We start from the raw sequence: 23,798 nt of genomic DNA, 5'->3' as shown, positions 1-23,798 counted from the left end.
TAAGTCCTTTTATTAGTAGTCCCTGGGAAACAAAGACTCCAGGGGCTTCAAGAGCACTAAGTTGAAATAAAATTAAACAAAGCCTAAAACCAAGGAGAAGCGAATGGTCATTTCCTTGATCAAACTCCTGGCCTGTTCCCAGGCAGCATAACGCCACATATGGCCGTCGTCACTACTACGTTCTGTGGGAGCCCACAAAAACAGACTTGGCTCCTTCCCCAAGAGATGGTAAAGAAATCGGAGACCCCCTCTTCCCTACTTGGTCTACTCGCTGCCCCAACCCCGCTAACTGCATCCTTCCAGATGCAGCACCTAAGCAACAGCCTGGCCAGCGCAGCGGGCCCTTCCCCAGACACGCCCTGGCAGGGCACTTCTTACCATCCAGGAGAAGTTCCTTTCGTCTGTGGCTTCGTCACTCACACAAACAAAACAAATGCCATGTGAGAGCCGTGTACCTCTACTCCTTCCAAGTCAATTTTCAGACCTCTTTGCTCAGGAATTCAACTAAGGATGTTCTTCTTGTCCATCTTTGGAAATACTGACACAGCCCTGCACCAAGATGCTGGGGCTGCTCCTTCAACAAAGGCCTTTTGATAGGAATGGATTTGAATGAAGGAGGGGATTTAAAGAGAGAGAGAGACTTCAAGCTCTTGTCACGGCCAGACTGCTGGCCAGATTCCTCTCCTGACGACGTAACCAGGGGCCGGGCCTGCCTGAGGGGCAGGAACGCTGTGCCCGTCCTGGCGTCCCCGTGGGATGCCAGCTCTTCAGGCAGAGGCTGCTCTGGGCCCCGGCTGCCGGGACGCTTACAAAGTTGCATATTTGGGGAATGTTTCACACTGGGAAACGGGCCAGGCTTTCTGAAGGAGAGGCCACCACCCTCGCCTGCAAAGGTCTCATTCAGTCGCTTCAGAAAATAAGTTCCCAGGACAGAAAGACACAGGGGCAGCCTCTCTCTGCAGCATGAGATTGGGTTCTGCAGAATCAGCCAGCAGGGGAAGCATCGGGCAGCCCGATGAGTCGGTGCCTCCCTCCCTTCAGCGCTGGTCTGAGGGAAGCAGAAGCAGGGCTCTGAGATGGAATGATTGTCACGATTGCTTTGGTAAGGCAGGCTTTGAGGACTCCCTACAAATTCGGTGTAATTGCAAAGGCTCTACCTCAGGAGGGGTGGGGGGACTGTTATGTGACACAGAAAAAGGGGTCTTACTCCCCTTAGAAACAACGGACCCTGGTCTGGGGACCCCCTGAGGCAGCAGAGTCCTTGCAGACAATGAGACTTCTGTCTGTACATTCCCAAACGCCATGCTTGACATTCAAATCAGCCTTAATTTTCAATTATTTCTGGGATTGTTTTCCTTTTTAAACATTGCATCTATGTCTTTTAAGGTTGGGCCAGTCTGGTGACTTAGGTTTTACTATACAATTCAGGTGACTTTAACATTGCTTAAAACAAAATGTTATTTTCTGTGTGTATACTTTGTAGGAAGCTTATGGGCTCTCTTCTTCACAGAGTTTAATATTCATATTTCTCTCTTTCTCCTGGTTTATGAAGAGGCTCTAACCATGGCTACACTCAAAGACCCAGTGCTGAGGCACAGCCACAACCGAACCTCCATATAACTTGCCTCTGGCACACAGCAGCCCCAGAATACAGGAGGCTGTGACGTCTGTGCTGGGGCCAGAGAACGCCCACGCCAGTCAGCCCAGTGAGGCAGCTGTGAAGGAAGCAGGCTGGCACAGAGGAGAGAACGCTGGGCCTCCAGTGGCTGCAGTGCTCAGAAAAGGGAAAAAAACCCTTGATGAAGATAGTAACTAGTAACGCGGAAGCCTTTTAAATTGTCTTTAAGTGAAGGATAACTCTGTATGTCTTCAGGGTAAATATTTAATTTCTGTTTCTATTAATGATCACAATCTAGACATTTATTTGTGGAACTCCCTTTTCCTGAAAAGTGAGCACGGTGCAGACATAATCCAGAAATAGAAAGTGAAGAATAAAGAAGATCTTCAATGTGCATTCGGTGTGGGTGGAGGGGTAACCAGGGCGGAGGCCTCCAGCGGGAGGGCCGCCACGCCCACCGGTCTCCGCCCCTCCCTCCACCGGCTCGCACCACGGGCCGCCTCCACCCACCTCCTCCTGCAGCCCCTTGCCCAGGGGAAACCTGAGAGGATTCTTCTGGGAAAAGGCTTTTGGCATTGTGACTCAGCACTAGAAACATCTCCAGTGTGAAGAAGCAGAAATCTTAGAGTTAAAGAAGTTTCTAGAGTTAGAAAGGGAAATGCATGGAGTAAAGAAGGACGAGGATTATTTAGCTAAAAGTAAGGGTTGGTAGATCAAGAAAAGGCCAGAAGCACAAAATGTCTTGACACAAAAGTCTGTCTTCATTGGGAGAGAGGGAAGAAAAATGAGCAGTGAGAGTCCTTCACCTCTGCCTCTTCACTAAAGTGCCCGTGCAGGGGGCACAGCTCGCCTCCAACCCCGCACACCCAGAACACTCCCCTGGGTAGTGTTAGATCAACGGATGAAAGCAAGAAATGAACAGTGCTCGGTGCTGGAACTAAAATTAGTTAGCAGCCACTCTCCCAGCAGCTTTTCGTAACAGCGTTTTGTCTGGAATAACGTCCAGGCCTCCTTTCTGCAGGAAAACCCATAATCATGTCAAGCAAATGTGCTGAGAGATGGGCGAAGCCTGAAGAGAAAGGATGCAGGTGTGGTGGGAGGAGAGACGCCTGCACCAGCAGTTTTCTGGGGAATCCCGTTCTCCCAGAGCCCTTGCAGATGTCCCCTCGGTCCCTCACAAGCAGCGCCGGGTGCAGAGCAGGCCCCAGACCCACCGGCAGGAAGATGTCTCCTGGGGTGCCTTCTCAGAGGAGGGGGACATGAGCACGCCAGAAGGCCTCACAAGTAGCACCAAGGGCTGTTCCCAAGAGCCCTCACGATTCTTCCTGTCTCCTTCTACCCTACCTCATCACTTCTAAGCAAGAAAAACAGAAAGAGAGAGAAATGGGGGTGAACCTGGCTTATACAAGGCTACAATTCCCAGGTGCCCAGAGTGAGGGCTCAGAGTATCCTGACCTAACAGGAGCATCCTCTTGTTCCTTGGAACATGAAACCACCTCAGACCTGGGGGAGAACATGACCATGAGGCAGGGCCAGACAACTTAGCCCCTGGGGCCTGCCACTGAAGCACTCTTGAGAGAACACCAAGGTTGGGATACTTGGTGTCTCCTGGATACACAGGTCCCCAAAGGCTTGGCGTCAGCACAGAACACAGACAGCCAGCTGTTACCGGGAGATGGTACGGCTTCCCCTCTAGGGAAGTCCAACTCCCAGCTGGAGGGGGTCTGACTTCCCGTCATCCCTCACACATCAGAATCAACTCGCCATCTGTCACATCTCTCAGTCCTCGCAGCTCTCGGCCCGAGGCTGGGACAAGGCGCCTTTCTGGCCGCCAGAGGCAACAGGAAACATGGGGAGGAAGATGGCAGAACCGTGCTGGTTTTCAGGTCACGCACACGCTGGAGCACCTTCCGCGTGCTTTGTGCTCTTCTACCTGGATCGGAATAACGTCTCAGTGCCAGGTGAGTGCCTGGAGGTGGTGTGGCAGCGCCCAGTTCTTTGAACACCAGAGGCCCATCACAAGAACTCAGCAGGATGCCTGAGCGGTGTGGCTCCGTTGGTTAGAGTGTCCTCGTCCTGTAAACCAAAATGTCACCAGTTTGGTCCCCAGTAGGGGTGCATTCAAGGGGCAGCTGATGGATGTTTCTCTCCCTCCCTTCTCCTCAAAGCATGTCCTCAGGTGACAATTAAAAAAATAAAAAAAGCCCTGGCTGGTGTAGCTCCATGGATTGAGCATGGGCCTGTGAAGCAAAGGGTCACTGGTCCAATTCCCAGTCAGGTCACGTGCCTGGGTTGCAGGCCAGGTCCCCAGTAGGGGGCACATGAAAGGCAACCACATATTGATGTCTCTCTCCTACTCTTTCTCCTTCCCATCCCCTCTCTCTAAAAATAAATAAATAAATTTCAAAAAGAATAATAAAAAAATAAAAATAAAAAACACAGCAGGAAACCCTTCCTTGTGTAGACTGCTTTACACTAACCAGCGCATTTTGTCCTTCATGTGAGACCTTGTTTAAACGTCCTAACATCCCTTTGAAGTGGTGAAAACAGGAATTATCGCCCTCTCTCTGTGGACCAAAGATCTGACACCTCATGATGCGCTCACGGCCTCACAGACAGACAGGTTGAGAGCAGACATGGCTCATGGCCAAGGCCGTCATACGATTCTTTTCTGTCTTTCCCTGACCCGCTCTCATCCAAAACTCAAGTTTTCTAGGTGTGATGCAAGGCTCCCCTTTGTGAAAGCTGTGCATGCTGCCGGGGTCAGCCCCTGGCCAGCCAGCGCCTGCTGAATCACTCACTGCCCCCTCCGTGGGGCACGCTGGCCTCCCACGCCCACCCCGAGGCCAATTCCCTCTTTGTTTCTGCAGAACAATCAGAGCCCAGTTCTCTCCCACGTTCCCCCTGATATTCCTGGAAACGGCGTATCTCTTCTGCTGGAGAGAAACATTTTTTATTTCTGCATTTGTTTCATCTCTGGATGTATGTTCCTGTATGTCACATCACTCCCCAATTCCCAGTGCTTGTTGTTTTAAGAGAATAAAAACTTGAGTTGCATTATAAACAAGTTCAGAAGACTCTGAAAATAATTTTTGTAATGTAATAACTTGATCAATGCTTGAGAGTTAAACTTTTTTTGTGCCTTAGATATCTTCTAGTTCCAGAGAATTTAGTTGTTACAGAATTTGAGCCTATGAACTATTTTGCCTTTTTGTTGTCATTGGTTACGTTTTTCAAGTGTCTGCTAGCTCTTCTACCCCATCCTCCCCCAGTGTCTCTGCCATCCTCTAATCTGCATTTCCCTGTCTTGCCCCCAAAAGCAAACAGCTCAACACCCCAGACTTGTCCTCAACGTGTTCACTGCACACAGAGACCAACTAAGCCTTTGGGTACCAGGCAGGCTGGCTTTTGGCTTTGCTCCTGGTGGTAGAAGGAAGCTCATTTTGCTATTTACACCCCCCTGCCCTACCGCTCACCCTGGGAGAACCTGTGGGAGATGGGACTGCCAGGTGACAATAGGTCTGAGTCCTTCTGCAGGGGTCTCACTGCACCCTCTTTCTAAATCCTCTCTTCTGGGTTCTTCTCCCACCTAATCTCATTCCGTAGGTTCTCCTCTTCCCTTTCCCTCTCCCTTTTTTAAAGTCCTCAGGGCAGAGGAATGGCAATGCAGGCCACCACGGTCTAGAAGTGGAAGAGTGGGGAAAAGAAGTTTCAGGAAATGTTTTTTAATCCCACTGGTCTTCTCCTGCCTTTTTAAGAGATGCCGTATTTCCTGTTTGTTAAGACAATGTGATTATTTACCAAGGACACAGTCTTCTGGAGTTTAATTCAGGCAAATTGGTGCCACCTTCATACGCTAGCATCAAAATTAAAACATAAATACAAGACTCTCCCTATGAAGAAAAGGAAGTTTAATGTAGGGGCTGAGAGTTTTGACAGTTATCTCATTTGGGAAATGCAAGTGGGAAGTAGCATCTGATACACCGCAGGAGCTCAGCCAATATCTCATAACAGAATAACTAATAAAAATGGCTAAGACATACTAAATACTGGGCCCTGGGTCAGGCCCCAGGCCATGTTCTTAATGGGCGGTCATCACATTTATTCGGCACATTAACCCTACGACACCAGCGCTAGTCCCGAGTCACAGGAGGAAAATGAGGCGTAAGGCAGTCGGTCAGGCAACATTGGGTGTATACAGTGGGACTAGGATGGGAACCAGGTGGTCGGCGCCCTGAGCCCAGGCTCTCAGCGAATAAGCCATTTTACAAGGGAGGATGGCAGACAGATGAGGGTGAGTTCAGTTCGGGGCACACTGAGTTGGAGGTCCCTGTGGGAAAGGACCCGGTGGCTCTGTCCAGTGGGCAGGCAGGAGTGTGGGTCTGATGCTTGGGCAATGGGCCAGGCCAGTGGCACTGCTCGGGGAGGCATCGGCGTGTTTTAGGTGGTGCTCTAGGAGGACACGGGAAGAGCCTTTTGCCGTGAGCAGTCTTGGGAAACACCGTTATCTAAAGGAGGGACAAAAGCCAGGACGCCCATGAAGGTGATGAAGAAAAAGCCTCCGGTGCTCCCCTTCACCCCGCCCTCTGAGGTGACCTGGGACCGCAGTGCTGTGCTGATTTGCAAACTTAAACCACCTCCGCACACAGGAGAGTCCAGGCAGACATTCAAAGACATTGTATAATCCAATAATAATTCTTACCTGCTTTTCAAATTCAACCCCAAACCTACTCACTTTGACCTACATACCTGCTGCTCTGAACACTGCTTAGCCTGTGGACACGGCTTTATTTCCTGTCCAGGAGACATCTGCCTGCTGGGAGAAAAAGACTAGAGGCCAGCAGGTCTCAGGATGTAACAAGCCCCACGATCATTGATCACCAGAGCTCCTCACTAAAGTTCGGATTGCACGGTCGCCCTCTGACCAGAAGGTCTGTCTGATTCAGGAGGCGGGGGTGGGCTCTGAGATCGCATGTCTGCAACCTCTGAGGCGATATTGATGCTTCTGGTCCCTTCGCTGAGAAACGAGACAGTGTAAATGATGAATACCCTACTAATCAATAACAACACAGTAAGTCACCTTATTTCAAGTCATCCTCACAGTGTTTTTTATGTATCAGTATCCTAATGTCTGAATCTACTGCTAGAATTATTTCCCTCGGGAACAATGTGGTCATTAAGGGCTCAAACAACTTCTCCCACTAAGTATCGATTCTCAACTCATTTGACAGTTTTTTATCTGACATTTAATTTGCCATCAAACTCCTGCCATTGATCAAATCCAGAAAAACAGTTGACCTTTCTCCCTTATCCATGACTGTTCAGAACCAAATCATCAGCCTATTCGCCCTCAAAGCCAGCTAAAAATCAAATTAATCCTTTTGGTACTGGCTATTGAAAAGGAAACAGAAAAAAGGAAATGCAAACAGCTGAGGTAACAAGTATTTCACCTCGTATCTAATAAGTACCAACCCCTTGGAAGCCCTAGGCCAGAGAAGAATGTCATGAGTTGGTCTTTTCCCAGTAAAGTCCCAAAGGGCAATGCTGCCCAACAGTGGCCAAGTCAGGCTGGGGGCACAGCAACCAGTTTGGTGATCCGCCAGGAAGAGATTCCTAAGGTCGGGATCTTGACCTGGGAGGATGAGACTCCAGGGACCCGGGATCTGGTCTTTGCTGAAGTGGTGCCTCCGCTGCCACCCTCTGTAACAAGTAGTGGGAAGGTGGATGGATGCTCAGGTCCTGTGTTCCAGCTGGTATGAGTAAACCTGATATCCCTTCAAGTATTTGGCAAAAAGCCCTAGCCTAGCCCAAGGGAGCTGTGATTTTTACAGTTTGGCTCAGTTTTGTTTATTTATACACCGCCTCATTTGGCAGGGGGAGGTGGAGATGGCTCGTTCGCACGTGCTGCCAGGAGCGGCAGCCACACGTGTGTGTCACCACTTCCACTGTGCCGTGCCGCCCAGTCACCGCTTGGTGCTTGGAGCACACCGGTCCTCATCAACCTGGGCTGGCCTCTACTAGTGCTGAAGAGCAATTCAACCCACACCAGGGCCCCGATTCCTCCTGACTTCACCGGTCTTTACTCAGTTATGTGCACTGCCTGCTGACCCGAAGTGAAGTTCCACTTAGAGCCTGGCTGTCGAGTCCAGAATACATTCTTTCCATTTTTGAGGTCTTTTCTTACAATTCATGGTTCCAAGCCAGTCTTTCACATTCTCCACCGCAACTTGATCTCTCGCTGTCCTCTGACAAATGGCCCCAGCAGAACCAGCAGCCTGCCTCACGTGTTTTCCTGCTTGGTGGGCTCCTTTTCTTACTCTAAGCGGAGAGGTGAGTCTCTCCAGCCCCTTCTGCATTTTCCTTCTCTACCCTCTGCTCCAACAGGAGAAGGGTGCCATTGCTGAAGACTGGGTAAGATAAAGGAACACACAGCTTGGGCGGATATTTTAGCCCTACTGACTAAAAATTGAGTCTGGCAGGTTAACTGCTCTAGCTGGTCTCAGAGACTGCCACAGACCCTGGGCCCGTGCAGTTCCAGCTCCTCTGGGTGGGCACAGAGGCAGGAAAATTCATCAGAACTTTCTCCAACCAAACTTTTCACGTCTCCTTCTTAAGCAAATCCAAACCCTGCATTTCAATAGTAAAATACTGGTCAGAAGGGCAAAGTAAACTAATTTAGTGTTATCTGAGGAACACCATCCACAGAGTTGACCCTCTGTTTTTCATCCTATTTCTTGTGTTTAGAGAAGAAAGAGGTATGGAACCCAGCTCACTGCTGACTCAGACCCAACTGCACTTTCGAGTCAGCCAAAGTGCCTTTCCATTTCACCTAATGGCATTCAACTTCAATCAGTCATACTGTTACAAGTTTACATGAAATAAACTGGTAATTTACAATACTGATGTCTTCATTTAATTCACACTAAGTAATCTAAATTTTCAGTATCTCAGATATTCAAGTTGGCCTAAAGGGTTTTTTTTTAACTAAAGGGTGCTGTTTGATGAAACCATTTACTGTGCCATAAAATAAGGCATCATACTTACTTAAATTGAATCCACTCCTTACAGGTCCAGCTCACATTTTATTTCCTCTGGGGAAATTGCCCTGTCTACATCAATTCTGAGTTGTCATTTACTCCAAAATTCTGATAGTGATTCATGGTCCCTATACCATATAACTCAATTAGTGGAAGTGCCTAGAATTTAAACGAGCTATTGCATCCAATTATATTAGAATGTCTTAGTTACTTTCACATAAAAATATCTCATTTGAATTTTCTGTGAAGTTGGCAATTTCTATGTCAATCTCACAGAACCTAGATCAGAACCTACGACCTATGGGCATTCAGGTGCTGATGGTTTTGCAAAATAGGACAACTGAAAATATAGATATCCACAGTCATACACAAACAGCCATTCAATTTCTAAGTAGGATTTAACATAACAGTGTACATCAAAACTCAGCCTACAGAAGTGAGCAAATCAGGTACCTACTTCCAGTATATGAAAAATATATGCCGATGTCGTCACTAGCAGGAAGCCTACTGCCGTATATAAAGAAACAGGAGACATTGTTTAGCTCTTTTTATGTGATTAGGGGGAAAAGATGTCCAAAAGTGTTAGGAATTATGTTCATTTTTTTTACACAAGTACATTGAATTTTGCCTCTGGTCATCCACCATTTATTATTATCATTTGATTTTATATTTAATTACAAGGTCTTCACGAGGTCACTAGGAATGGGGTACCCCGGCATGTCCCCACACCACACTTGACCTCTTCTGGGAGACTGTGACTGAATAACTGTATCTGTAGACTTAGGGACATTTAATGCCAGAAACCAGGAATAAGTACAGAGCCATATATCTAATTAATATTTATATAACAAGCAGAGATTTCAATCAAATCTAAGGGACATTTTCAAGGCATTGATAAATGTATTCTGAAACCTCCCATGTAGCTCTCCTGAGGAAAAAAGGTCCAAAGCCTATGATGCAGAGGTGATTCAGACAAGCAGTCAAGTAAATTCCACCCTCTTTGATCTTCTAAGAAAGATTGAAATTACAGTTTAGAAGTTTAGGGAGGAAGGCAAATAAACTGGGACTCTGGGAAAACTTGCTCTGGTGAAAATCTCCAGATTTTAATTTCCATGGGAAATAATAGAATCTTATAAGAAAATCAGCATGCAAAAGCCACTTTCTACGTTCCTATCCTGCATTATTCTCTATCGGCTATTTTTTATGTATTTATGCACTTGAGATACATGCAATTATCTATATGTCTGGCAAGCAAAGTTGTTTTGATGCACTATTCTTTGCTCTCTCACAAGTAAAAGAAGGCATGTTGGGAGTATGTTTTGTCCCAGTAAAAATGCCAAAGTAAGGAAGGCAGCTCTGGAGAACTGATCAAAGCAGGCTTCACTGTAGGAGCTCTGGAGTATTACAGAAAGGCAGAACAGCTGATTCTGCTCCAGAAAGCAACACTGAACACTTTCCCATTTATTTTGGAGTAGAGGCTGTCACTGGAGAAGCCAGAAAGGTGAGACAGCACACTCAGGTTGTAGCAGGCACTCCCAACGCGATTCAAACTCAGGTATCAGGGAAATGCAAGGAGAGGCAGGCAGAATTGAGCCCTCCTGAGCCCTTATCAGCAGGAGTCGAACGGGGATGGGAGCCGGATGGAGGTGGGCAGCGCTTGACATGTTTCTAAGGTCCAGTGTTCTAACAAGAGCAGAATCTAATCTTGTTCCCGATTGCCAGCTCCTTCGAGGACAAAAGGACCCCAAACCAAGGAAACTGTGATGTGGGTCCTGGGTCAGGTTTCAGGCTTGAGAATCTTTTCTAAGAGAGTCTAGAACACTTTGCCATGCTCCTAATCATGAGGCTGACATGCCCACAGCCAGAGCCTGGAGTGTGCTGGTCACGAGCAGGTTCCTGGCTCTCTCCCCAGTTTGTTTTTTGGAATCTTCAGTACAAGGTTAAAGTAGTTGCACAGCCAGGTACCAAAGGGTTTGCTGTACTCCAAAGAGTTATTGTGCAAACCACATTGAAGAAAAGGACCACTGTTCATCCTGACTTCAGGCAAATCCATCACAATTGTTTTGTTAAGGCCTGACCTTTTTCCAATGAAGAGGGTCCAGAAAGAGTAGGGCACCTCTCTCTTTCACAGGACTATTCTTTTTAAAAAATATATACACACATATATTTAATTTTCATCTGAGGAGAGAGAAGGGAAGGACGAGAGAGAGTGTTCTTGTTAGAACACTGGACCTTAGAAACACATCAACATAGATTTGAGAGGGAAACACCGATTGGTCGCTTCCCTAAATGCCCTGACCAGGGATCGAACCCACAACCCAGGTGTATGTCCTGACCGGGAATCAAAGAGGCAAACTTTCGGTGTGCGGGATGATGCTCCAACCAACTGAGCCACACCGGCCAGGGCACAGAACTGTTCTTCATCAGGCTCTGGATGCAATTCTGGAAGCAGCTTCCTAACCGAATTCTGACCAAAATTCTCGTTCCAGAAGAAATAGATGCTGTTTTTCTTATAACTTCAGGCTTCACACAAAGAATCTGCCTTCAGACAGCTAGGACTTGGGTAGAAAATAGACTAGGAGAGGATTTTACAATATGAAATAAGGACTTCCCTCTACTGGCCCTTGATTATGTATTTAGTATCTTCTCTGTAGTGTGGCTAAATGTTTGCACTGGGGGCAAACATTATACAGGAAGCTTTAGACATCTGGAAAAGAAGCTCAAAATTTATGTTACTTTTTCTCATTATTTTTAAATGATATAAGCTGATGCTTTAATGTGTTTTTTTTTAATACTATTCTAGAAAATACTGCATCATCTTTCTGTTGGATCCACTCAAATCCATTATGAAACTTCCTAAATATCTCATGTCTATAAAATTGCTTTAAAAAATAAATTAAATCTTTTTTAATTATTAAAAAATAAGGGTTATCAGAATAACAATAAGAAGTCCACTTAGCAATATTTCAACCCTTGGGATTTTGATGTCAAAGTTGAAGAACAAATATATTTCTCTTCCCTGGCCCATTTTTATCAATATAAAATGTCTGTGCACTTAGATAAGCTTCATTAGAGAAGGCATTATTTTAATATGTTAGTCTGTTTTTATTTGATTTAAACAAGTCACGCAAGGGTAGCTAATGGAAGGAGTGTGAGTTATATGATTTGACAGGTAAAAAAAATACTCTGAGTGAGTCTCTCCCGTGAATGAGTAATTATGTTTAATGGGCTCAATTGTGTGCCCTCCTCAGTTCACATCTGAGCTCTATTGTGTCTTGTCCAGAAAAGCCATCTCACACTTTCTTATCAATATTTACTGGACGCTCTGATAACTATTCTGCAGTTTCATCTTGCTCACTTTCTAGTCTTTCCAGAGGTGGAATTTTGCTTCTAGTCAAAAAAAAATTGGGGGTAGGGGGGTAGGAAATGGGACAGCTATAATAGCATAAACAATAAAGCATTAAAAAAATAAAATCAATAAATTTTAAAAAACTGTAAATAAATTTTTTAAATTCCACTAACCAGTCTCAGACTATGGGACAGATGCTGCAGAGAGCATCACACATAGGAAACCACACCCTGTGTTCACTGCTTTTCCAGAAGGTTTGCATGGCAGAGAGGTGCTGATTTAGCAGAATGCTGAGCCATTTTGTAAACGCGGATCCCAAGTTTCCCTTTGTTTCTCCTCTCCCTTTTGTAATGGCCACATTTGGGCATTTCTGCATGGCCTCTTTGGTTTCAGAGCTTTACAACGGAGCATTTCCCGTGGAGGAAAAAAGGAAATAGAGCAATTAGCATACATTATGTAGCTGCACTAAACCAGTCTACTTGCAAAGATGCCTGTGTGACAAGCAAGTCGGCCCTGTTTTGTCTAGTTTCCTGGATGGCCCCGCCCTGCTCGCAGCTTGCAGTTTGCCAGCTAGGGATGCTGCCCTTTCTCTTCCGCTGCTTTCTGCTTTCCCAGCCCCTGTGCAACCTGCCAGCTTTACTAGCTCAAAGAATTTAATGAGTTTTTAATTCAGTTTTGGCCCTGGAACCCAGCCAGCTGCTGCCGCCTGGAGCTTGCATTTCCCTTTGCACATTATCAGAGAACAGCCATAAAGACAAGTCATGTCACTGTTGGACTTTTCCAGGAGGATTCACTTGGCTTCTGGTTATCACAGGTCTTACTGACTGCACACAATGAAGGAACTAAAGGCAGTCACCTCAGAGGGCTGCAGGCAGAACGAGAGAGGTTCCTCTGGGTGCTCGGAAGCAATTTCTAGGGAGTGAACACTGCTCTGTAGTCACTGCACCTCAGTCCGGCAGGAGAGCGAGAGCCAGACCACACTGAATGCACTTTGGACCAAAATTACACACATTTTTACACCTGGGTGCCCTTCATAAAACAAGACCCTGGAACACTCTTCGCAACCACAATTCCACTGGCCACTGGCCTGAGGCACTGGAAATGGGTCCACATGGTGTCTCCACCTCCCTGAACTCTTGTGTGGACCACGAAGCAGCAGCACTCCTGGTAGGGAGGCTCTGCAGGAGCCATGGCAGCTATTACTCCAGGAGAAGATGTTCAGAAAACTCTCTGAGACTTAACGCGCTGGGACATACCCCATAAATTACACGCTTTTCCCTACATTAGCCAAAGCAAGGATGTTTCCATCTGTTCTACCCAGCCTTCCTGGGTCTTTGCATCTGCTGTTCCCTGTGTCTGGACACCTGGCCTCTCCTATGTACCTGGCTGCTCTCTCTTGGTCCTTCGGGTCCTGGTTCAACACATCACCTCTGCAGAGTCTTCCCAGAATGCCCTGTCCCCAGAGCAGCTGGCACTCACTGCTATGGTGGCAAACACGAAGCTGCTGTGCACGGCCAGCGCTGAGGCCGCTCCAATGTCCGAAGTCAGGTTCAGGGTGGAATCTGTTGTTTCCTTGCAGATGAATGTTTGGTGTTTATTTATTATTCATCCATGGAGATGGCTGAAAATGTCTCCCTTGCTGAAACTATAGTTCGAGGTTTCGAGAAGAGCCCAGTAATATTGATTGAATGGGTGCAGAAGAGTTGAAAGGAGGCTTTGCAAATGCGGCAGACAGGAATAGAAACTGATTTAAATTTATAGTCAGGTATTTTAAAAAATAGCTGCATCGATGTATCCTCCAAGCTATGATTTTACCTACTCGTAAATATCAAGAGCAAGATGTTAAAAATAGGTACCTGATTCAATCTAGTCATTAAATAAATGACTACATTTTACCTACAAATATGGGTTTTAAGTCCCATCAACCGATAATTTAAACCACTTAAGAGCTGAGGCACATTCTCGAAGACTGACTACACAGGGTTGGTCATCCCACAAGCCAGCAAGGCCCCCGCTGTGGAGGTGGACGGGAAACCAGGAGCTGGTGGTGCACCTGTCAGTGGCTGTAGGGCACTGGTTCCTGGTCCTGGCTGAGCGGTGGAGGCACAGGGGGTAGGCATTAAAATTATCCACAGCTTAGCCCAATCTAGACCTACAGAATCAGAATCTCGAGAGTCAGGGTTGAAGTCTGTGATCTAAAATCTCTGTTGATGATTCTGATCATGAGGCAGAGTTGGAGACGTCTGTCCTAATGCTGGGTGACCTCCCTAAAAGCTTCTGGAGGGACCCCTTTCACACCTCAGTTTCAGTGATTTATAACTATATTTGGCATTGTAATGCGTGACTCCATTGAGAAAACTCTTGTCAACATGGCAACATAGTGATCTCTAGGATTTGAAATGTGAGATAATCATAAGGGACTTTCACAAGTTAGAAAATAGGAAAAGAAAGAGGTGGTGGCTTCCCAGAAGGAAAGAAAAAGATCTCCAGCTAGGAGGAAGCCAGGAGAGGGAAGAAGACACAAATTATGGAAAGGAGCTAGAAGCCAAGGTGAGAATGAGAACACACAACTGGGCAGAGAGGTCTTGCTTTATTTCATGACTGGGTGTAATTCAACCCACCAAATACTGGCAGAAGGCTGCCATGGGTATGTCCCTCAGAACTGTTGGTGGTAGTCAGCAAAAACAAAGACAGCCCCTGCCTTGTGAGTACATACATACATGGCAGGAGAGAAAGTGAGTAAGAGAGCACAGAAGACAGTCATGGGGTGACAGGAGGGTGTAGGAAGGCTTCCTCATGAGATGGCATCTAGATGCAACCTAAAGGATAGTGGTCAAAACGAGGCAAGAAGCCACACAACAGGGAAGCTACAAGCCTGCAAAGCAAGCTCCCAGGGCAGGCCCAGAGCCTATAATCCAGGTTTACGGAAATGTGAATTTGGATGGATCTATTCCAAATGTTTTACAGATACAGACAGGAAGGTCCAGAAGGGTAGGTGGCTTGTCCAAGTCACACGAGATGGTGGCAGAAACAGGAGTAAGGCGTGGACAGCCAGACACGCAAGCCTTTTCTTCCTCAAAGGACCACTGCAGAGGCCGGAGTGGCCCCCGGAGGGCCTTGTGACCTCGCGGCTCTGTGACCCAGATGCCCGCACCCATGAAGTGGTATCCTCTCAAGTGACATAAAAAGCATCTTTGACTCTTAATCTAGATATTGCTCAGATTACTTATTAGAAGCCAAAGATGGGCTACAAGAGAAGTAGTTTAAACTTAATTCTTAGGTTATGTATTTGAGTCAGTGATGGCAAAAATATGGAATCTCACCCACTTAGGCTAAAACTGTTGGCTTAGAGCTAGTCACTCATTCTCCCTTTTTTTAGAAAAGGACTAGGCTAGAAAACATAACTGTTTTATTCACCAAACAATTAGAGTAGAAGCAGGGGATTCTAATCTAATACAGAACATCCAGTAGGCCACCTCTCTTTTAGCTCTTCTAGGTTTTGCTTTTACAGAGACCCCTCGTGGCAAACTCTGAGGGACGGATGAAATGAAAACCCTTCCCCTGACCAAAGTGGTCACTGGTTCAATTCCCGGTCAGGGCACACACCCGGTTTATGGGCCAGGTCCCTGGCTGGGGGTGTGTGAGAGGCAACCAATGGATGTTTCTCTCTCACACTGATGTTTTTCTCCCTCCATCCCCACTCTCTAAAAATAAAGTAAAATAAATAAATGAATAAAAAAATAAAATCTTAAAAAAAAAAAGAAAACCCTCACACACTGGAAGCCTCCATCCACCCCGGTGGCCTAATCACCGCTGTGCAACGCTTACTGCGCTGTAATAAATATTCCGTGTAATAAATATTCATTCAAGGCCTCACGGCACAGTGGGAGGAGTCGTTAATGATAACGACTTAATGCTGCCGAAGCCCCTACTGTGTTGGGGCCCTCACAATACATGTAAATGGCAAGGCCTGTGGGCTCCGCTGAGGTGCTTGATTCTAAGGAAGGAAATGAAGATGATGCGAACAGCCTGAAATTTCTTTAGAAAGAGTTCAAAGCACAGCCATAAAGCCATACATGCCACTTTGGGAAGTCAGGTAGTATACTGTTTATAGAGGGTGATTTCCTTTAGGTTTTTTGTTAACTTTCTTTTTTCTAATGACATTTTTTCCTTCAGCATCATTTTATTTTCATCTCTCCTCCAAGGACTAAGGGGAAAAGGGAGGCCGTGTAAGACCCCCTCCCCATTTTTCAAGTTAGCACCAAAAGATCGCAGCAAACACGAAACGTCTTTAATTATCATGTTGACAATGACTTTCACAGGGAAAACAATTCTTCCGCTTCTAGTTTTGGTCCTTCCCTTTCTCCCAGGCTCAGACACTCAGCGTGTCAACCGCACCAGTTTTGCCAAGAGACACACTGTATCCTTGATGACAGAATGTTAGGTCTTAAATGCTGAAGAATCAGTCCAGTGCCTTGGCACCTGGAATAGTGTGATGTCGCCCACGGTGCTGTCCTAGACTTGAAGGCCCTTTTCACTCCTGTGATGATAACTTAGTACTAGTTCATCATAAGGCCTCTGCCCTGGTGACCTGTCAATTCTGGTTTTGCCAACACCTATTTTTTTTACTACACCATCAGCAGAGCCTCAGCATGAGCTGAGAGTACAGAAGTCACTAGAGGTAGAAAAGAAGGGCAGAGGAAGCCAGGAACAGCACCTTTACTCTTCACTAATGGCAACTTACCCTGTCCGTTCATCTGTCTGCCAGACTGCTAGCTGTGGTGGGCAAGAGAGCCTACTAGTTGAGAAGAGTGTCAGAGAGAGAGGCGTTGTCAGTTCCTTCATCCCTTCCCTGTAACACCAGTCCCGTGCTAGTATCCAGGGAACCACACAACCACCACTTACTGACCGTTCCCTGTGTGTTCTTTGGAGATAACATTAAATCTAACCCTCAGCAAGAGCTATATGGTCAACTTCACTTTATGTTCAGAACTACATGGAGAAACTGGGTACAGAGACATTAAGTGACTGGTCCAAAGCCATGGCTGGTGAGTGACAAAGCTGGAATCCACACCCAGGTGCATCCGACACTACAGGTCATCTCTCCTTGGCCCCCTCGGTACCACCTTGGCCAAATCAGAGCTGTGCTCGTCTCTGTCCTCAGACCCAGACCTGAAGTTTGTCAAGATGGAGATTCCAAAGCCTGAGGGAGAAGAAATATGTTCTCTCCAGGGCCACCGTGGTACCAAGGCCCAGGAGCACAGTTCACTGTTCACAAGGTGTAAATGGTGTGCTCTGCAGATAAGACTCCCAGCTGTGTGCTCTGCAGCCTTTCTAGCCTATGAAATCCCAACTCTCTCTGGGCCCAAGGCCAGACTCACTCATCTATCCAGGAACTACTTCAAGGCCCAGGACAGATGAACACTTACTGAATTCTGTGGTCAGTCTAGCTTGCCCTTGAAGCTCTCCAGGGACAGAGATTCTACAACAGCCTCTAGCAAGTCACATAGAGGATCTGGCCCCTGAGGTGGAGAGGACAGGAGTCCTGCTGTTTGCCTATTCTTCACTTTCTGAGAACTAAAATTTTTTTACAAGCCTTTCTGAGGTTGCCTACATATAATACTTGTCTCAAGGAATAAGACTAGCCCTGTTCTCTCTATAACAGACTTAAAAGAATATAGCCTAGAATAAAATGATTGCATTATGAGGCTACCGAATTGATATAAAAGAAGGCACCATGAAACATCAGCCACAAGAACATTTATAAACCCTCTTTCATGAAGAGATTGCAAAAACAAAACAAAACAGGGCTTATTTCTAAACAGTATAATCAGCCAGGCTATTCCAGCCTACACTCAATTCCTAGACAATAGTCATGGTTGCTAAAATAACTTCAGCTATTTCTAGCCTAGCAAAATAAATATCGGCTCCAAAAAAATTATAACTTGTAGTAAAAGACTAATACTATTGCTCTTGATTAAGGATGTTATGTTCTTTTCAGAGTCTTTTCAAAAATAGCTGAGTAGTGGCTGCAGAAAGTTTTTTGGGGGGTCAGTTCTGAACTTGCAACTGACCCCCCCCTTGCTAACCCCCCCGTCCCCAATCCACAGTAACATCTTCTTCCCTCCTGCTTCCTGATTCTCATCATGCTCAGAGGGAAAATGGAAATACAAAGGAGATAAATGAATGGGTGAAACCTTCCCTTGCTCCATTCAAAAACATATGTTTGCCCTCCTCCAACGATTCTGTAGAGGTCATCACAGGTTGGCTCTAGAAGACACCAGAGAAAATAAGGCAACAGAGAAGGAGGAATTCAGGTATAATTCTGATGGAGCCGCATCCTCTGCTGAGTGAAAAGTGTAATTTCACTTGGACAGAGAAAGGACGTACTTCTCAAGTTTAAACAATAAGTAAGGCCTGGATCTCACACTGTTTGTGGAAAACTGTTTGTAAACTTGGTATGAGACTGGAGGGTCTCTGAAATCCCTACTGAAACTTAATAAATGTTCCTTTCTTTATTCCCATGATTCAATAACTAGATCCATCAATGTCAACGTTTAATGAACATTAAGGGTCTGGGAAGCACTGCTTCCTCCAGGCCATATGCTAAATCACTGGAATAATGGTGTTTATCAACAATATAACACAATATGTCGACTTAAGCAAATAATTTCATATATGCAGTCAAGCTAGGAAATGTCCTATTGTTAATTACTTGCTAGCCCTTAGGAAGTAAGCACTTAGTAATGCCCTTCGAGGTGTTAACATGTCCTATCTGCCTTTTCAGGAGCTTCCGGATACTGAACACATTCTTTTCCTAATTTTGATTGCACAAAGCTCCTCTCTCCTAGAGGCAGTGAAAGAAGCTATGGAGACAGGCAGACCTCGATTCAATCCCAAACCTTGCTAGCGATGACCCTGAGCAGATTATTTAATCTCTCTGACCCTCAGGCTCCGCATCAGTAAATGGGAATGACAAGACCCACCCACACCTTGTAGGGAGGGCCGCAGTGAGGATGAAATGAGGCCTTGTTCGTAAGAAGCCTGGCGTGCATGCAGATGCTCAATAAATGGGTGTAGCTGTAATCACTATAATAATTAGACGTGTACACGTTGCCCAAATTCCTAACTTCCTGCATAATGAGCCCTTTCAAAAACTGAAGTATAGACACTTATATAAAACCTCCCTGATCCAAATCCCTCTCCTCCTCTTGAAAATGCCGTCATGGTCTTTGTTCAAGGTTGCCAACAGCACTTACTCCCAAACTGCCTGCCATAGAGTCCTAGCGTAGAGACAGCACAGGGCTGCGGGTGACCTTGATCTTAGCTGTCGCCTTCCTTTTTCTTGTCTGTGTGCAGCGGTTTGGATCTCAGCAGGAAGTCACTGAAACTCTAAGCTGTCATTGGTTTACCAATCAGCACACTGGGGACCCTGTCCAAACTGATCATCTACAAATCACAAAACCAAAACACCATTGAAAGCATCCCCCATTCAGCCACATGACCTTTCCTTTGTGTTCCCCTATCTTTAAGGGTATTTGGTCACATTTTCTAAAAAACTCTTTCTTCTCTGCAATTGCTTTAGTCATCTAAATAGTTGTGTGAAACTGGGACAACATCGACAGTTCTTTTAGCTTTGCACCATTGTGGAATTTCCCATTATCCCTTATTAACACATCTATACTATAATAGAAATCAGAGGCAGAGTAATAAGAGCCAGCATTTAGTAACTGCCTTCTTTGTGCAAGGCATTGTTGAAAGCGCCCTGCATATACTAGTCCCTTTGCCACGGGCACTTGCCATAGTCCAGAAGCAATTACCAGAAGGCTGGGATTTTGCCTCTCCAGCAACAATCTGTTAGAGGATGGCCATGAATCTTACCAGGCAGGTATGGGCCACCTAGTCCTTTGTGCCACTTTCAGGGACTGAGATAAATAATTCCTCGTAGGTTCTGCTGCCCACTTACCCCCAGACACTCCTTCCTTCCTGTAATCAAAGATGTCCTCCCCAGTCAGTCCCGAGGGGGCGGGAGGCGGTGGGAGCCCAGGCCGCTGTCCCCAGAAACCCCACCTCCATCTTGTCCTTCTGCTCCCACCGTCTGTGACCCACAGCTGCAGCTCTGACCTGTGTTTGCTGCTGTTTGCATTTCAAATAAGTTAATAAAAGCAATGAACTAAATAATAAAATGAAAATTTGTATCTGAAGTGATGCTAATAAAGGCCTCTGATTAACCCCACAGTACCATAGAAAAGCAATTCAGTTATACCACTAAAGGTGCTTTGTATACATATAGGGCCTCTCAGCTGATTGTCTCAGGATTTTTATAAATACTATCCTCTCATGCAGAGTGAAAATATCATCTTTGGGTAGGAAAACTAGGTCAAGATAGATATAAAAATGATTTGCATATGGTAACAATTAAAGTCAGTGAATCATCCACACATCTGTTTAACATACATTGACTAAGCACTCGCTAAGCACTGGTCACTGGGCCTCCAGCCACTAGGGAGGGTGTGGGGAGCTGACAATACATCACCCCATTCACATAACCGTGCAGTGGTTAGGGGCTGCGAGGACCGCAGGTCTGGTCCATGATATGCTGCTTCCCAGCTCTGACTCACGAGCTCTCCCTGGGTCTCAGTCTCCTCATCTGTAAAGTGGGGGCAGATGGGGAGGGAGTTGGGGCTTGGCTGCTCTTGAGAGCCCCTTTCTGCTCTGACACTCAGAAGTAACTCAGGTCCTTCGGTTTTGCTCTGTGTCCCTGTGTACCCGTACATAATGCTGTTTCCCATGTTGTACACGGACCCTGAAGAACCACGTTTGAGTTGGTAAATCTTACCAGGTCCTGGTTTCCTGGTATAGAAAACGGAGACAATGACAATTCTTATGTGCGGAGCTGATCCGGGACCCCAAGAGAACGGCACCAGAGAGCCCTGCAGAAACATGGGTTACCACTAACGTCCCCGAAATTTAACCGCCGTCTTCAGGATCAGGAATGGGGGCTTACCTTTCTACCGTGCTCAGGCGTCTCTGTCTTATTTTCAGCTTTGACTACGCAGTGAGCACACAGCGGCTTTTATTACATGGCCACCTCATCCCACCATCAAGTTGCCTGTGTTTTTGTTAAGAGATTTTAAAATTTCCTACCTTCATCTATTTTCTTTGTGGTCTTTAAGTAAATGCTTCATTTAGCCAGGCAGATTTCTGTTTTCTCTCTTAACATGTAGGATACTGAGGGCTTAAGAAATTCCATTCGAAGGGTAGGATGACCAGCAGGGAGTGGTGGGCGTCTCGGGCAAAATCCACACCTTCCAGACTGGTGCTCTTTCCCTGCCTGGAGTTGCAAGGGGACGGCAAACGCCGTGGAGAAAACTCAGTGTTTCAGAGGCAGAGGAAATAAAGGCAGGGGAGGGAGGGCAGAGGCGCAGCCTGCGGAGCTGGACGTGTGTCCAAAATGAAAATCCTACAACTCCTCTAGTACTCTTCCTGTCGGATGCTCTACCAAAGGCCTACTCAGTAGTGTGGGGAAAACTGGGAAGAAATAAAGTGATGCAGGACACGTTTCAAACACGGCCACCACAGGTCAGACCACCGCCGCCCTCTCCCAACGCTGCTGATGCTGGGAACGCTCGGGCGTGGAGACCCCCAAAAGTGGCTGTGTGACCCTGTAATGTAGGTCATGGCCCTTGGAAAAGACTTGGCCATTCTGTCCTATTTACAGTGAGATTTTCATTTAATCTAGCGCATATTTTTGTTGTTAGTGTGTCTGACTACCAGCAACTTCCAAGGACAAGAATACACAAAATCACAACCTCTTTGTTTTTGAGCCAACACCCTCTTAGTAAATCACATTCTCAGTCGCTGCTTTTGTTAAGTTGGTCCACAGCTCAGGAACCACCAGTGGTTCCCCAGTGTCCTCAAGATTAAATCCAGCTCCTCAGCCTAGAGTTTAGGCCCTTTGACAAACTGGCTGTTCACTGTATTGGGGGGATGTACGTAACAGGGGATTACCACTTCTGAGCAGTTCACGTTCTCGTCAGTGAGGCCAGATTTCTGTATACAAAATATTTAGAAAATAATATACACTAGCGTGTGATCGAGTGCTAAGGCAGCGAAGGGACACAATGTGCAAGGGCGTGGATTCACTTCTAGTTCACAAGACTGTCCAGCCTTCCATTTCTACCCTTTTTAGAAAAAATGCCTCACTCATTATCCAACCTGGAGTCTAGAATAATCTCAGCTCTGGAGCATGCTGGTAACATTAAAAAATTTCCAGCCCTGCCTAGAATGGCTCAGTTGGTTGAGCATCGGCCTATAAACCGAGGAGCATAGGTCTGATTCCTGGTCAGGGCACACGCCCGCCCGTGTTGCGGGTTCAGTCCCTGGAGGGGCGTGTGCGAGAGGCAGCCATCCATGTCTCTCTCTCACATCAATGTTTCTCTACATTTCTCCCTCTCTTGCCCTTTCTCTAAAATCAATAAACAATTTTTAAAAATCCAGTGCACCTGGATTCGTCAGGGCAAAAGTTCCCCAGGTAAAAGATTCCCACTTTAGAAGCCACTCTGGAGATGGGCAGAGATGGACAGGGGCGGTTAGGTGCCTGTTCACAGCGCGCGGAGGGATACACCAAGGGGAAGAAGTGGGAAAGCGCAATTCCTCCTGGAACCCCCAGAACCAGTGCATCTGGGGACCAGGGTTTCTGATCAACAAAAGCAGCTTCCAGTTCCCCAAGTCTGGTCACACAGAATGATACACAGAATGGGACAACCTCTGGGTCTACAGGCCTTGTTCTACGATCATCTCTCCATCTGCTAGGAGCCCTGGGTTTATTTCCTCGGGAAAACCTTGCCTGGCTAAGACCAGGAGCTCAGCTGGGCAGGACACTGGGCACAGCCCAGTGGGGAGGCCTCAGTGCTCCCACACTTCCCCGACTGCCACCTGCCTGCAGCCATCTGCATGGGCCACATTAACTGGAAGTTGTCAAACCTCCCTTCATGTTGGACAGACACTACCTCCGTGTTTGTTTACACACAGAGAAAGTTGTTAACAGCAAACTGGAATGGGACCAGAAGCATTCGATAGGTCCAAAACTCATCATCCTAGCACGTACTTGGAGGAGAGTCACCAAGCCTGTGTGGCTAGCCAGGGGCACTGAGTAGGAGCCATCTGGATTCCTCGGTCCTAAATCCTGTCCCTTCTTGTCATCATAAGGACACCTCACATACACACTATTTCTAGAGAATCCGAGGGTGTCATGTCCACTGTGACAGACACACAAGTGTGAGCTAGGACTACGAGGCAAGCAATAAAGTGGAAAAAGAAGCAAAACGATGAAAGTAAAGACAATCCCATACCAGCACACTTGTTTTGTTTTTGCTGGTGGTGTTCAAAACATGAAGGATTTGCAGGGCGTTTAACTCAAGAACTGCTTTCTATCTCTAGTTCCAACATGCAAGTTTTAGTCAGAAATTGTGTGTTGAAGATCATCTTGTCAACCAAAAGAAAAGAGGTTTTATTTGGTTTTGGTTTTTTGATTGTTTGTGTTGTTTTTTTTGCAATAGCACGAGGTCTGGGGAGGGAGTTCGTACAGCACACTGTCCATAAGGTCCCACAGCTCAGCAAAGCTCGCCCATGGCATCTAAACGGAGGGACAGGAGTCCCTTCTCTCTCCTCGACTCACGACCACCCCAGAGAATAGAAAATAGAAAAGGGAAGGCAGACTACCTCTGACATCTTCAAGGACTTATGTTCCTAATAAAACACACAGAATACAAAATACCAAAATACAATACTA

At 46.3% G+C, this 23,798-nt stretch overlaps 1 protein-coding gene across 2 annotated transcripts in view; it reads right to left on the bottom strand.

The window, feature by feature from the left end:
* MAP1B (microtubule associated protein 1B) overlaps positions 1-23,798 on the bottom strand; it is a 92,449-nt gene that overhangs the window by 26,944 nt on the left and 41,707 nt on the right. The window contains exon 1 of one of the 2 annotated variants that reach the window (XM_037149069.2): positions 379-578. The exons of the other annotated variant lie outside the window; for it this stretch is intronic. The gene's annotated coding sequence lies outside the window, so the exon portion shown is untranslated. Of the gene's footprint in view, positions 1-378; positions 579-23,798 lie in introns of those variants that run through there. 2 annotated transcript variants of the gene reach the window in all.

This window comes from Artibeus jamaicensis, unplaced genomic scaffold (genome assembly GCF_021234435.1).
Source record: "Artibeus jamaicensis isolate MK-2021 breed Jamaican fruit bat unplaced genomic scaffold, CSHL_Jam_final scaffold_369, whole genome shotgun sequence".
NCBI classification, from domain to species: Eukaryota; Metazoa; Chordata; class Mammalia; order Chiroptera; family Phyllostomidae; genus Artibeus; species Artibeus jamaicensis.
Note: the sequence above shows the minus strand (reverse complement) of the source record. Positions and strands in the feature narration are given on the sequence as shown.